Source organism: Nipponia nippon, unplaced genomic scaffold (genome assembly GCF_047370975.1).
Source record: "Nipponia nippon isolate SJK-2023a ecotype South Korea unplaced genomic scaffold, ASM4737097v1 scaffold_4, whole genome shotgun sequence".
Taxonomy (NCBI): Eukaryota; Metazoa; Chordata; class Aves; order Pelecaniformes; family Threskiornithidae; genus Nipponia; species Nipponia nippon.
This window is the reverse complement of record NW_028262358.1, coordinates 99,290,208-99,304,840: the sequence shown is the minus strand read 5'-3', so window position 1 is coordinate 99,304,840 and position 14,633 is coordinate 99,290,208. Positions and strand designations below refer to the sequence as shown.

Genomic DNA, 14,633 nt, shown 5'->3' with positions numbered 1-14,633 from the left:
GAACACAAAATCTTGAGCATCACTTGCAGTGTTTCAGAGCAAACACTGTTTCCAGGGTTTATTCTGGCACTTGAAGCTAAGGATTATACGGCTGGACAAAAGCACGATGCATGCAGTCTTAGTGACTTCACATAAAGAAGGCTTGTGGAGATAAATTCATCTGTTAAATGTCAGTTCTAATTTGTATTTCTTACAGTAAATGAAAAGCCATGGTTTAAAAGCATTACTAGCACAGATTCTTCAGATCATGGTGTTCCGCAGCCTCCCTTTTGGGAGTGATCCTTTTTAATTATATCCAATCCTTAACCTTCTGCAAGCATTCCTAAGAGTTTGACCATTTATCACCAGAACACTAAAGATGCTGGAGGTAATAATAGCAGGTTTTTACATTTTTTGCTCCAGTTAATTTTTAAATACTTGGTGCAAAGTAGTTACTTACAAAATAAGGAGCTGCTAGTGCCTGTCATGTTACAAACCAAAACCTCCAGATTCATTAGAGTTCAGTGCCTGCATTTATGCAATGGAGCACCAACATAAAATCATTTGGTTTATATTTGCTCTCCATGATGCACAAGATTCATGTTCATTTCTATACTGTTAGTAGAAAATATGTATTAGCTTTTAAATTGTGGGATTCATAAACTGTCAAAAATATAGTAAGCCAGCAGCATGAACAACCATTAAACAAACAAGGAACAAGATAAAGGAAAAAAAAATCTATACCCAAATTATCCAACATATAGCAATAAATAATTTATGTTAGACAATATACACAAAAAGAGACCAAAATGGATCCAGATGAAGAGTTTCTAAATACATTCCCTTTTATATGATGTTCCCTGTCTATGAAGTTTGATTCATAGACAAAGTTTTAGTAGACTTAACTAACACGAATTAAAAAAGACAGGTTCAAAAATGCATTAAAGCTTTATTTCTATATTTCAGTCCTCTACTAAGGTAAGAGATAAGAACACGGTATGACTAATAGGTGTTGAAGCCTCTGTACCAGAGGGCAACCTCCTGGTGGTGAAGGGTAGTCTGGAGTCAGGCACAACCTTTGCTGGGTAAGTCCTGTCCGTCAATGCTACAGAGCATCACTGGGTGAGTGTCAGACAGACACTTCTTCAGTTCTGCTCAGAGACACCTTGAATAGGAAAATCCTAAAGAAGCTATTGAGTGTGCTGTTGTTCAAAGCAGTATGAACAATGCATTTGTGTGCTTTAACTTTGCAGCTTTGTTTCTAATACAGCAACACAATGTTTGCCATTATCCTTGATTGAATAAATCAGACTTTTTACGTAGCTTTCCTCTTCATCTAGTAACAAGCATCATCTCTACCATAGTTGACACATACACATCTCACTTTGGTCCAGTGTAAACAACAAATGCTTCCTGAGTGATGTGGCTTGCTTTTGGAGGCCTAACACCCAAAATGAATCAGAGTTCTCTAGTGTTGGTCAACGTCAGTTATGCCACAAGGATCACTTTAGAAGCTGAAAATGTGATACCTATATTTATGGCTTTCTGTAGTGGTGGCAAAAAAGGGCTTGAAATTCACAATACCACCCATAGTTACACCATACCTCATACTTCTCCTCTCCCATTCCACCTCTATCCAGAAGCTCACCAATTAAAAATTTACCAGAAATGTAAGGTAAATGGTTCAAACTGTTTCAGATTGAGGAAGGAACTAAGCCTCAGTCTTCTTTTTTTGACTAACGCTCTAACCACATGACATAAAGAGTAAAAAATACTGCTTTTCATGGAGGTTGTTCCAAAAACATGTCTTAAAAAATCCTGCTGAATCAGGATCCAGAGGTGAGACAGAGGAATTTCTACTCTGTAAATCTTTCTAGGAATCAGGCTTGTGTTAGGTACCTACTGAGCCACACAGTTCTAGGCATGCCTAGCATCAGACATATAGGTGCGTAGGAATTTTTATTGACAGAAATGCAGGCATAATGACTTCAGTTACCCCTGGGGTTGAGTAGAAGCAAGAGTCTCCATGGCATTTAAACATTGGACCTAGGCATCTAAAGTAGACGTCACATACCAAAGTCCTTAGGCTTTTGAGGAATGATATAATCAAGACTCATTTCTGCACCTGCGGGCAGTCCTGTCCAAGTAAGCCAGAAGGCACCAGTAATGCAGAAGGCAGATGCTCTGCAGTAGATTCTGTGGTTCAAAACAGAGATGCAAAATTTAACTTAGGTGCTGTTTGCTAAAGCTGCATTCCCAGAAATCCTGATTTCAGTGGTATCTCCTTCTCAGGTTCATTCTTCCAATTTTTCTGTGTTCCCATGTGTCCCACGGAAACCTGAAAATTAAGTTTCTTCACTGTGACTTGGCAAATATCACTCATTTAACTGCAGCTGCATCTCTATGCTTCTCACTGTCTGCCCACAAGTAAGACCAGTTTTTAGAAATTTGTAACCAGTCACCCAAAGAACTTCACTGGTTTCAGTTCTATACAGATTTTGATGGTCTATTCATTAATGGTTCATTCATTAGCACAAGCCAATAGCAGTATTACCTGACCTGCACCAAAGTATAGAGAAAATTTTTTGCAGAATTTAATACTAAGGGAGAGATGGACAAATTCCTTTTCAGTAAAGTTCAATGTATTTTTATATAGTATATTATATTCTAGATTCTACGCTGAAGTATAAAAAATATGTGAGCTATAAAATAAAAACGTAAAATAAATATAGCATTTATCTGCAAGTTGTAAAACTAGCACCTGTGGGTTTAGACAAAACCAATCATTGTACAGACACAGTGTTACTCCTTCGACTTAAAATGACTGAGTGGACTGCTGTTTCCACTCAAAAAAAAAAAAGTGCAAAATAAATTAATAGCCACCTCAATGGATCATAAAATCTGCACCTGGACTGTAATTTGTTGCATTCAGGACTAAATAAACACAACATTGTCTGTAGGACTGGGCCTCCAAACAAAACAAGTCAGGAAGTCATCAAAACAAATAAGCGTACACATTACATTGTACAACTTGAAACTTGAAAAAACGGCTACTCTATTTCCAATTACAGAGTGATATGCCATGCTCTAACCTCTACCTAACATTGTTTTTCACATAAAAGACACAACCACTTTTTGATACTATATTTACAAAATACAAAACTACTGAAATACTGAATACTATGAGAATACTAACTTAATACGTTCAGGCACATTTTATAGAAGCTGTATTTGCCAGTGCAACAATGGCGGTATTTGCAGGTACTTTAAGACCACAGTAGTTATATAAGTGGTCTGTGAATTCCACCTACTCCACACAATGAGCTAATTAATTTAATATGTTTATTTACCACTTCAGAATGACTTTGTATAAAAATGTCATCTCCTTGTGCTAGTTTTAGCTGGAGTGGAGTTAGTTTTCTTCATAGTAGCTAGTATGAGACTATGTTTTGGATTTTTGCTGGAAACAGTCTTGATAATACAGGGATGTTTCAGTTATTGCTGAGCAGTGCTTACACAGAGTCAAGGCCTTTTCTTTTTCTCACACCACCCCACCAGCGAGTAGGCTGGGGGTGCACAAGTGGGGAGGGGACACAGCTGGGACAGCTGACCCCAACTGACCAAAGGGCTATTCCATACCATATGATGTCATGCTCAGCATATAAAGCTGGGGGAAGAAGAAGGAAGGGGGGGACGTTCAGAGTGATGGCGTTTGTCTTCCCAAGCAACCGTTACATGTGATGGAGCCCTGCTTTCCTGGAGATGGCTGAACACCTGCCTGCCCATGGGAAGTAGTGAATGAATTCCTTGTTTTGCTTTGCTTGCGTGTGCAGCTTTTGCTTTACCTATTAAACTGTCTTTATCTCAACCCATGAGTTTTCTCATTTTTACTCTTCCGATTCTCTCCTGCATCCCACAAGAGGGAAGTGAGCAAGTGGCTGTGTGGTGCTTAGCTGCTGGCTGGGGTTAAAACACAACACTCCTTCAAAAAAAAGTCTCATCGGAGGAATCTCTGGGGTATAGTATCAACATCCAAAGATGGTGTGTATAATATCATATACTGTTCTCTTACATAAACTGTAAGAAATTGATCCACTGTTTGACTAAAATGAATTTTCTTGCTTCTAAGCCTTATTCCAAGATGTGTGTCTACATTCTCTGTTCTTATATGGGCTGTATATTTCATCAGGATTCACAACCAATTTGCAAGTAACAGAATTTAGCTATAATTTAGCCATACTAACTAGCATAATACTAACTGTATCATAATCCATAAGCATTGCTTTATATTTTAGATCTTTAAAATCAAATACTGTCATGTATGTTTTGGAATGAACTTATTAAAGAACTCTCTATCTAGACACATAGTTATTGGTTCTCAGATAGTATTAAAGGTGAAAAAAAGCACATACACAAACACAGAAAGTCAATTCCTGTTCAGCCATATTGTAAAATACACTCCCATGACAACAAAAATAGATTTAAAATACCAACCAGTGAAAATGCCTAAGCAAATGAGACTAGGAAATAACCACTTCAGGAAAAAGACGGCAAAATGTCTATGTCACAAAAGATAATAGGATTATTTCATAATAATTATCATAATAATTATGAATATTTTCCATTGTATCAGAATATTCTCTACATCTCAGTCTATTCGTTTTCAGGAAAGAAAGGCTGCCTCCTGTTTATTCAATCAAGAAAATAGGTTAATGATTTAAAGTGATTATATATTTACTTCAGGTGTCAATCATCAGTGCTTGAGTTCTATTTTGGTGTTACTGTAGCAGAGTTTTTAGGATGAAATCACCATATAACAGAATTTTCATATCACTTTGACTTCTGAGCAAGATTTCACTGCCTGCAGTTGCCCATCTTCCCAAAGGCATCCTATAAATAATTCTGCAGGTGCAGAAGACATATATTACCCCAGCTCTATTTAAAAATCAGATAGAGTGAACCAGGAAACAAATCCATGTGATGGTCAAGTGCTGAGAAGCAGAGAGAACCAGGTCTTCTGCAAAGCACCGAAACTTTTGCAAAGGAAATGCTCTGTATTGGACAGCTCCAGGATGGTTTTGTCGAATGCCCTTTTCTTGCTACTGTCAGGTACCATCAAACTGTGAACTACTGATTACCTATAGTGAGTATTTAGCATAAGTAGGTTTACTTATGCATACACCAAGAAGAAATTCTCCTTTGCTAGAAAAACCTCTTCTGAGGGCAGATACCTTGTTTAAATCCAGATCAGAAAAGAAAATAAGAGATAAAATAAACGGAATGCCTTTACTCTTTAGGAAAAAAAAAATTAAGCTTTTTTCTCGGTACTGCTTGGCTTCCTCGACGACAACTATGTGCTCTGAAAATTAGATGCAGCTGCCCTCTCTTTTGAGCTCCTCAATGAAATCCTCTGCATCCTGGCTTGCCTCCCCTTTTTGGCAAAAGTTGTCAATGTTCGTTTCAACTGAGTCATGAGCATGCCATGACCATGTGGGCCTCTTTGCACAGCAAATGGACTTAATCACAGGGGCACACAATTACATTCCTTTCTCCTCATTGCAAATTCATCAGGGAGTAACAAACATAAAACTCCATTGTCTAGGACCTTAAAAAAAAAAATCGCTGTTATTCCTATTCAGCAAATCTTCCTCCCCTTCCCCACCCCTCATTCTTTTCCATGGCAGTAAAAAAGCAAAAAAAAAAAAAACCCTCCTTTATCACTTTATCTTCTATTATACTGCAAGAGTATATTTTTAACAGTTTAATATATTGCCAGCATTTAGATACATTTTATCATCATGATTTGTGCAATTCTACATGGGGCCTGAAGGATTCTCAATTTTACTTTTCAGGGATAGGAAGATTCTCCTCCAGGTCTCTTAATTGCCATTATTTCCCCACTCTTTTTCTCTCAACTTCCAGCCTGAGCTATTCAAAAAGTCATTTAATTTATTTGGTTGGTTTGCTTAGGGTTGCCATTTGATCCTTGCTTTCTCTGCAAGTGACAGTTTCTGAAGGACAAAGAGGACTTCTTTTCAGTAGGTGAGAGTTTCAGTTTCCTTCAGTAAGTAAGATAATTAGGGGTTTTGTCTCTGAAAATTCCCCTCGACATATTAACACCTTTTAATTTTGCATTTCCACTTAAAGTTTCCTTTGTTTTAAGTTGCTATGAAGTAAAGGGCTCCACTCTTTACATAGCTCCAATGTTCTTGGCTGTACTTTTCCACATTGCTCTATCTCATGAGTTGACGGTGAATCTCATGGTATATCTCAAAAGTTCTCTCACTTTCGCCTGCCCAGTTCTGCTCCCTCCTAATGGAAACCTTTTAAACAAAATGTGATAACTAGGCAGATACCACTCCACTTGGGAAAGGAGGGCACACAGTTCCTTACCAAGACACTGACATTCAGTTTGGCTTATATTCTGCCAGGAGCGGTCTACTTTATCTTTCAGTCATGTGCTATCAAGGCCAAGATTTTAAGAGCTGGAGACTCCCGCGTCCACCTCCCATAAGCAATCAATCCTCCGATTAAGTGGGAGTTCAGCATTATATAAGTTTCCCCTGGGTTTTTGACTTGGGCAGAAAGTCTAATCTCAGAGAGCCACTTCCCACAGAGTGCTTTTTTGTTTTGAAACATTTCCCACAGCTGAGAAAGGAATGAATTCACGACCCTAACAGTCCAGCAATGGCCCACTCCTGCTTCTTCTATCTTCAAGTCATATTCTGCATAATTCACCCACCGTTTAATTTATTGTACAGATGTGCCTGCCTCCTCTTCTCCACAAAGGACACTGCAGCTACACTTACAGTGTTTATTTTCTCCACTGCCTTTCTGCCTTTTTATTTAACTGGGAATATTATTGTATCTTCTCTGCTTGCGATGAGGAAAGGGGAAATAGTAGGAAACCAGGGTCAGATCCCAAGTGCAAGTAAGTAGGAACATGCTGATCTGGTCAAAGAGAGCTGCAATTAATGGAAGAGACATTTATCTAAACAGCGCAGCTTAGATCTCTGTCTAATGGAGTCTGTCTCGGCCAGAGCTCCAAGACAGCCACCCAGGAGATCCCAGGTGGTTAAAAGACTAAGAAAAAGAAATTATTATATTTGGGGACACAGAAGGTAGTAAGTACTCTAATTGCACTAATTGCACCTATAATTTGAACCATTTAAGTGTCTGATATGAGGAAAAGAATTAAAGTACCACTTCATACATCTTCTCTCAAATGTATGCATTACACTGATAGTCTAGAAAGCTCATCGTGGGACTGTGTGGTCCTTCCTTGTCAGCTCCCCTGCTAGTTTAGCAAAAGTTCACAGTTTTGCACACTTCAGTGAAGCAAGATTTTAAACTGAGCTCAAAAATCTGGTATTTTAATAAATTGTACTGTTGATACAACTATGTAATGTTATCTTGACCTCTCCACATAAGATACTGCAAGCTGTTGTGGAATTAGGGAACTCGTAAGAGGGTGAGAATTGGAATTACCTACTGAGACCAAAAGAAGCACAAGGTACTCTTGACAAAAAAGACTTCCCAAGCTTCTGTTAAAGGCTAAGCCTAGACATACTCCTGCTGTTACACCAACTGCAGCACTCTTCTCATATGTGTCTTCAAATCACCTTAATTGGGCTCATTTTTATACGCTGCAACAGTTTTGACTAAAAAGAAAACTTTTGGAAATCATTAACTCTACTTAATTAAGAAAGTACAGATTGTTATAAAATATTTTGGAAAATACAAGCTGGCATGCTTTAAAAATTGTTGGCTTAATCTCAAACTAGCACTCAGGGTTTTTTTTTTTTTTCTACTTTCTGTTGATGTAGGATATAAATGAGTTCAGGCAAGTTAGAACATGTTTTATCATCACCATGGCTCTGAAGATTTACACAGAAGAAAGGGGAAGAGAACTGACGGTTTGGATCATGCAAATCAATATTGTACATTTGATAAATTGGACTAAATACAAAAAAACCCGAGTTTTGGGTAGAGTAAACGGTCTTTAAAATATACAAAAATGTTCCAAGCTAACCAAATACCCGTGTTAATGTACACTCCAACCACAGAAGTTGGGACACTCTTCATTCCAACAACTCAGTTTCTCCCTTTCAAAGACAACTTGGATAAAGATGTTTTTCTAGCATGTTCTACAGATAAAATCTTTTAAAAAACCCTGTAAGTTTTGTCACATCAGCAAATATACAGCGTGCTACAACTGCTTCAGCCATGGATATGCCATCTCCAGACGGACCCATTTAGAGCCCTCCCAGATACTCTTAACTTCCCAATTAAAACATACAAAAACCCAACAATCGCTTCTTTGTTCCAGGTCTTTTACACCCACACACAAACCTGCACACTTGTAAGCAAGCAGTCCACTTCTACCAGCAGTTCTAACCTATGCCAAAGAAGATGGGGATGGCAGAGCTACATCCCAAACTGTTGATTAGCACCTCCTATTTACACAGTACTTCTGCCACCACCTCTAAGGACAGAGATGAGTGTGTGTGAGGCAGCAGCAGGGCCTGCCGTACAACTCTCTTATGTCACGCAGGACTGCAAGGGAAGCAAACCTTGGTCTTCAAGGTCACTGAAGTGCTGCGTTCAGCTCTGCACAGTCCCCTTATCTCTCTTCCTACCTCCCGTTATCACCTTCCCAACAGCCAGAACAAGTGACGCTGAGATCCCAGCCCTTTTCCCAAAGCCTGGGAGGGGGAGGAGAGTTGGCAGGGGCCAATGAAGAGGGAAAGGAAAACTGTTAGCCTGAGAAAAAATGAATGGCTGCAGAGGTGATAAGAGGTACCCACAACGTGGGACAGTGGAGAAGACAATGAGGAGAGCCGGTCTGGATGAAATGTGTGAGGGAATAAGAGAGATCCTGCTGCCACAAAGCTCCCCTGAACACTCCCTGTCCCAAAAATGCCCTGGGCCCTCCTCATACCTCTATCCCCGTGTCAGTTCCCTGAAGACCCCCACCCCTAGTCCCACAGCCAAAGGCAGGTGGCCCTTACAGCCATTTCTCAAGCCCTCCTGCCCCAGAAGGGCTGTGATTGATCCCAGCCCCTCCTTGTCCTCCCCCCACGATCTGCAGAACCCGCTCATTTTGCCACATCAGTATTTATTTCTGTCTACACTGCTAAGAAGCCTCCAGCCTCTCTTTGTTATTAGTTCAGTGTCTCATGCCTCAAACCAGAGCTTCAGAGCAAGCTACTGGAACTAATCATGGGGGAGAGAAAAATCTTGGAATATAAAAGTCTGAATTATGAAGAGGCCTTAAAGTACTAATATACAAGGCGGAAATTTAGATTTCGTACGTGCTAATGCAGTATTCTTAACAGGCTTACTTTGAACTGACAGAGAATTCAAGGAAAAATGTAAATCTCTCACTGGCATGAATGATAGTTTTATTTTTCACCACATCAAGTTCAAACAAACTTCCCTGCAATTTTTGCATGTTCTTAGTCATAGAGAATGTGTCTCATTCCAGTGTCTGTGTGTTTTACTTAGAGCAGCTATTAACTTCTCACTATTTAAATCCTGTTTTATTACAGCATAAAACACACCGATAAAAAGATCAATTACTCAATCCAACATTGAAACGATATAAATCACACAAAATTCCAAAAGGTTGACATGTATTTACTTTGTACTCTTATTTCCACTCATAATATTATCCAGTATGATCAACACTGCTCATCTCCCTCGTTTCTATCTGTTGTTAATCACGAATAGTGTGCCTGACATCTACCCTGGAAGGCTAAATCAATCAGCGCTGCTTTAAAACAATGTCTGTGCAGATTAATGGTAACTTTTTCTGTTTCTTCTGTAAGTCTCACGGTACCTCAGTACCATAGAAACTAGAGAGAGGAAAAAAGCCTCTCAAGCCATTTTGTCTCTGCCCCCATGAGTCTAAGTTTTCTTCTGTCATATATTGTTTTTTTTCCACAGCCAGTCCAGTTCTAAATGAAGCAACACAGAAGCCTTGCAGGGCTCAGCCTATTTTTATGGGCAAAAGCAGGGAAGAAATGTCAAGCCTTCATTACTTTTTTTTTTTTTTTAATTTAACAAAGCAATATGTATTGTCATAGTGTAGCAATGTCCTTAACAATTTTCTGCTTACCCCTAAATTTTACTCCGGACTAGTAGAGTTGGCTACTTACAAGCAGACCCTGGCTGATGGAGGCAGCTCCAACGCAGATCTGCGGGCGGTCACCGCTGGCGCTCAAGGAGGTGCACTGGGTTCTCCTGGCAGAGACTGCACAGGGGCCATCAATCCCTATGTTCCTACACGCTCCAGCACAAGCAAGCCAAGGGGATGCTGCAGAAGGACAGGGTGCTGAAACACACATCCCTGTTGCAAAACACTCTTCTAGAGAGCTTGCTGTTTTGTGTAATTGGGGGAGATAAACTGTCCGGCAATCTCCTTGTGACTGTCACCCTGGGACAGATGGCAAAGTTCACCTTCCAGTCTCTATAGGCTCACCATTCCTAAAGCCCACATCTTCGGATACTTCAGTACCCATTAGCACAGTAGTCGGTATATTTCACACATTTTCAACACAAAATTTGGATCAGTGAAGCTTTGAAATTTGTCAGGGCCCTCACGGCACTAACAGACCTTTACTGGCCCCTTCCCACAGCCCAGGACCCCACTTCAGCCCCCCAGGGCCATCAGCCCCTGCCCCAGCGACGCTGCATCAGGGCTGGTCTCCAGCTCCCCACATCCTTCCCTGCCCAGCCACGGGCCCCACCAAGCCAGGCCTACCCATGGGCCCACATCCCAGCCGGGCCTCAGCCTGTCCCCAGGGACGTGCCCAATGCCCAGGGCTGGGGCTGCCCCGGTGCCCCCCAGTCACCCTGCTCCTGGCTGGGGCGGTGGGACGGGCCCTGGCTGCCAGGCCCTGCCCGCCAGGCCCTGCCCTGCCACCCCTCCATGGGGAGCACCCGCCGCTGTGCCCTGACAAAATGTGTCCTTTCAGATGATTCAGAGAAACTCCGGCAATGTACAGGGCAACAAGCTGACATCAGAAAAACTTAATGCAAGACAATGCATTTTATAGGGTGCACTTCGATGTCTTCAAGCGCTCTAGACTGCCGTGCCGCCGCGGGTGTGATGAGAAGCAAGGGAAGCAGCAGAAGGTGAAGCAGCAGAAGACACTGCATGAACAGCACGTCTTCAGCGGCGTTACTGGGCTCAGCTCTGGTCATGCCAGCTCAAAGAAGAGAAAAAAGGCAGGAACAAAGACATCTTAATAATACGGATGACTAAGAGCATTAAAAAGGCTTGTCTTATAAAAAGACATTGGAAAGATTGAATCAGCTTTATTCAATGCCTCTTTAAAGCAGTAGGAGTGGAACACGGGGACACGAAATAATAAATAACCTAGAAGGAGAGGTTAGGCCTTGTCTGTTCCCACTCTCATAAAATGAGGATGTTGAAAAAAATTAAGTGAACCTTTTGTTCACTGTGAAGCTAATTTCACAAGCAATCACCAGAAGCAAAGAATGTAGCAGAATTTTAAAAATAATTAATATGCAATTTGATAATAACAACACAAAGAACAACACAATAAAAGAACAAAACTTGAGCAAAGCAGCAAAAACCTCTAGGTAAGGGAGGTAAGGGAAGAAAAACACCAAGTCTCATTCCAGCCAGCTATTTCCATAATTAGTTGGGCTAATAATTGAACTAGGCAAAAACCTTGCTTAATCCAGTAGGACAAACTACACTTTTCAAAATATGTTTAAGAACTGAACTATAATGCAAGTAATTTCAAAGATGATGATCACAGCCAAGATGGAGATAAATGAAACCAAAGTAGTTAAGTTTTGCCTTGTGGACTGCCTGAGACATACCTGTACTACTGAGGACCTGGAAGGAGCAATGTGATACAGTTTACAGAACTGTACTTTGAAACCGAGCCCCCGTCTCCTAACATCTACCAATAAGCCAGTTTACTGGTTGTGATGGTGCCAAACCAAGATGTGATGTTCTTCAGCAGATCATCCACCACTGCTCTTAGACTTCAACTGTGAATGCAGTTAGAGCAGAAGGAAGAAGCATAACAAAATCTAGTATAAAAGTTAGGTATGTGAGTGAAATATTACAAATGGATTACTGAGCCGTGTTTGTCTTACAAAGCTGCCTCTTTGATACACGTGATAGTCACAAAGAGCGTGAGTTCACAGGCTGGCTTCCTGGTAGCCTCTGCCACCACGCGAGGCTGTAAGGGACCTGGAGAGATCATGTTGTGTCTCTCCCAACCAGAAGGCATGGTCACCCTTGCCTTAAGCATTTCTGGTAAATGTTTGTTAGATCTGATCTTAAAAAGCTCCAGTGAAGAAGATTCCACACCATACCTGGACAATCCAATGCTCAATTACCTGTACAATTAGACAGCACTTTCCCAACCATTTAACCTAATCTCCCTGCTGCAGTTCAGCATGCTGGTTCTTGTTACACCTCCACTGAATGTGGAGAATAGTTTATTTCCCGCCACTCTGGAGCAACCAATTACACATTTGAAGACTGTTGTCACATCATTTATCAGTCTTTGCTTCCCTAGACTGTAGAATTCCAGTTCTTCCACTATTTTCTCATAGGTCATGCTTTCTAGATCCATGATCACCTTTGCTACTCATCTCTGCCTAACTGGTGGAACTGTGGTGTCCAAAATCCCATACAGTACTGATATCAGTCACAGACCCCACAGTCACAACTACCATAAGATGTCATCACACATCTGCAGCACTCCTGTTATGCATCACAGAATGATGTTTGTCTTGATTTTTTTATTCTAATATCTACACACACATATAAAAACAATGTGTGGGTTTCTTACTGACTGCTGTTCAGTTTCTCATCAGCTGTAACTCCTCAGTCCTTCTTTTGCAGATCCTCCACTTCGCCAGTTCACCTGACCTTGTACTTACACATCACAGGTTGCACGTATCTCTAACATGCTGTTTCCTATCAGTCTTCATGCTGAAAACTAAATTTCCTAAGGGAAATACTTTGCACAGTTTTCACAATTCTTCAAATAAATATTTTGTGCCCATTCTTTAGTTCAGTATTATGTATTTGAACACATATTTGAGAGACATATAATAAACACTCCCACAATCAATAAGGTTTGGGGAAAACTTCCAAGTAAGTTTACTAAGTAAATGTAATAAACCCACAAGGCTTTCTCAGGTGTCTGAAAGGTGGCAGATTCTCAGAATCGACCAGAGGACTGGTTTTCCAGCCTGTGAAATCCTTGAATCGGAGACCAGATCCTTTCAGCACAGTAAGTGCCATGTACATCTAAGCATTACACAACTGAAGAGTGGTGATCAGAAGTGGCCCACAGAGCAGATTTTTCTGTCCAGATAAAGAAACAAGTGTAATTGCAGCTATCATGAACCCTTCTACACTACTTCCGTAATGTCTGAACTCCCATGCCACACACTATCAAAGAAGTTAAAGCACACGTACACCAAGTCAGTAACTCGTTTTGCCCGTGGTGAGAAAGTAGAGCAGATTTCTGCATGGCACAGAAGGACACAATGTGATATAAACGATTTCATCTCATGCCAATAAACTGAGCGAGGATTTTAAGCTAGCGCAGTCTGCCTGCACGCACTGCAACCACACTGCAAAACCACACCAGTGAGACAGTCCACTTGCAGCTCCCTGTTCAAAAGAAGGCACAAATGCCCTTATCTCAGGACCACGGCTTCCTGGCGCCCACCGTCCCCACGCCCGGGCTCCCGCGGGGGCAGAGCGGCTGCGGGGCCGCCCCGATGGCTGCACCTGCCTGTTCCCCCCGCCCCGGCTGCCTCTCCAGCCGCACCCCCGACCGCGGGGAGCCCCGCAGGGGTGAAGGACCCCCGGGGAGCTTGCCTCTCCCCCCCGCCGCCCCCGGGAGCCCCGCTGACCTGCAGGCGGCCGCACGCCCTCCCTCCGCCAGCCGCGCTGCCCCACCTGCCGCAGGGCTCTGCTCGCTGCGGCGCGGCTCTGCCCCACGCCAGCTCGGCGGCGGCGGCCCCGGCCCCGGCCCCGCGCCGCCCGCGGGAGCCCGCCCCGCCGGCAGCACCGCCCCCCGCCCGCCTCCCCGCGGCCCCGGGGGCTGCCCCCGCCGCGGCCCCGGCTTGGCCGCTGACCAGCGCTAGACCCGAGCGCAGCCCGCCGCTTTGCCGCGCCTCTCCTGCGGCTCCTGTGCGCCCCTGTCCCCCAGGACGCGCGCGCCCCGCCATCCCAGCCGCTCCCCGGTAACGGGCGGGCAGGCTTTCCCCGGTCCGGCCCAGCATCCCGACCCCGGGCTGCATCTGGGGTTAGCAAGGTGTTTGATACAAGAGGGGCAGACCGGTAGTTTGAAGTGACTTGGTGATGATGCAGCTTTCATTTCAGAAGTACTTGCTTTGGGGAGCTTACTGCAAGATTACACATTATTTAGCCGCGCACCTCAGTGCTCCTGTTGCACATGGGGTTTCACACTTTTTGGGCCCCTCACTACAAGAAGGACATCGAGGTGCTGGAGCGTGTCCAGAGGAGGGCAACGAAGTTGGTGAAGGGTCTAGAGCACAAGTCTTATGAGGAGCAGCTGAGGGAGCTGGGGTTGTTTAGCCTGGAGAAGAGGAGGCTGAGGGGAGACCTTACGGCTCTCTACAAC

At 42.7% G+C, this 14,633-nt stretch overlaps 1 protein-coding gene across 1 annotated transcript in view; it reads right to left on the bottom strand.

The window, feature by feature from the left end:
- COL21A1 (collagen type XXI alpha 1 chain) overlaps positions 1-14,025 on the bottom strand; it is a 118,902-nt gene extending 104,877 nt beyond the window's left edge. Inside the window, exon 1 of the mRNA XM_087775182.1 lies at positions 13,900-14,025. The gene's annotated coding sequence lies outside the window, so the exon portion shown is untranslated. The remainder of the gene's footprint in view (positions 1-13,899) is intronic.
- Positions 14,026-14,633: the final 608 nt, after the last annotated feature.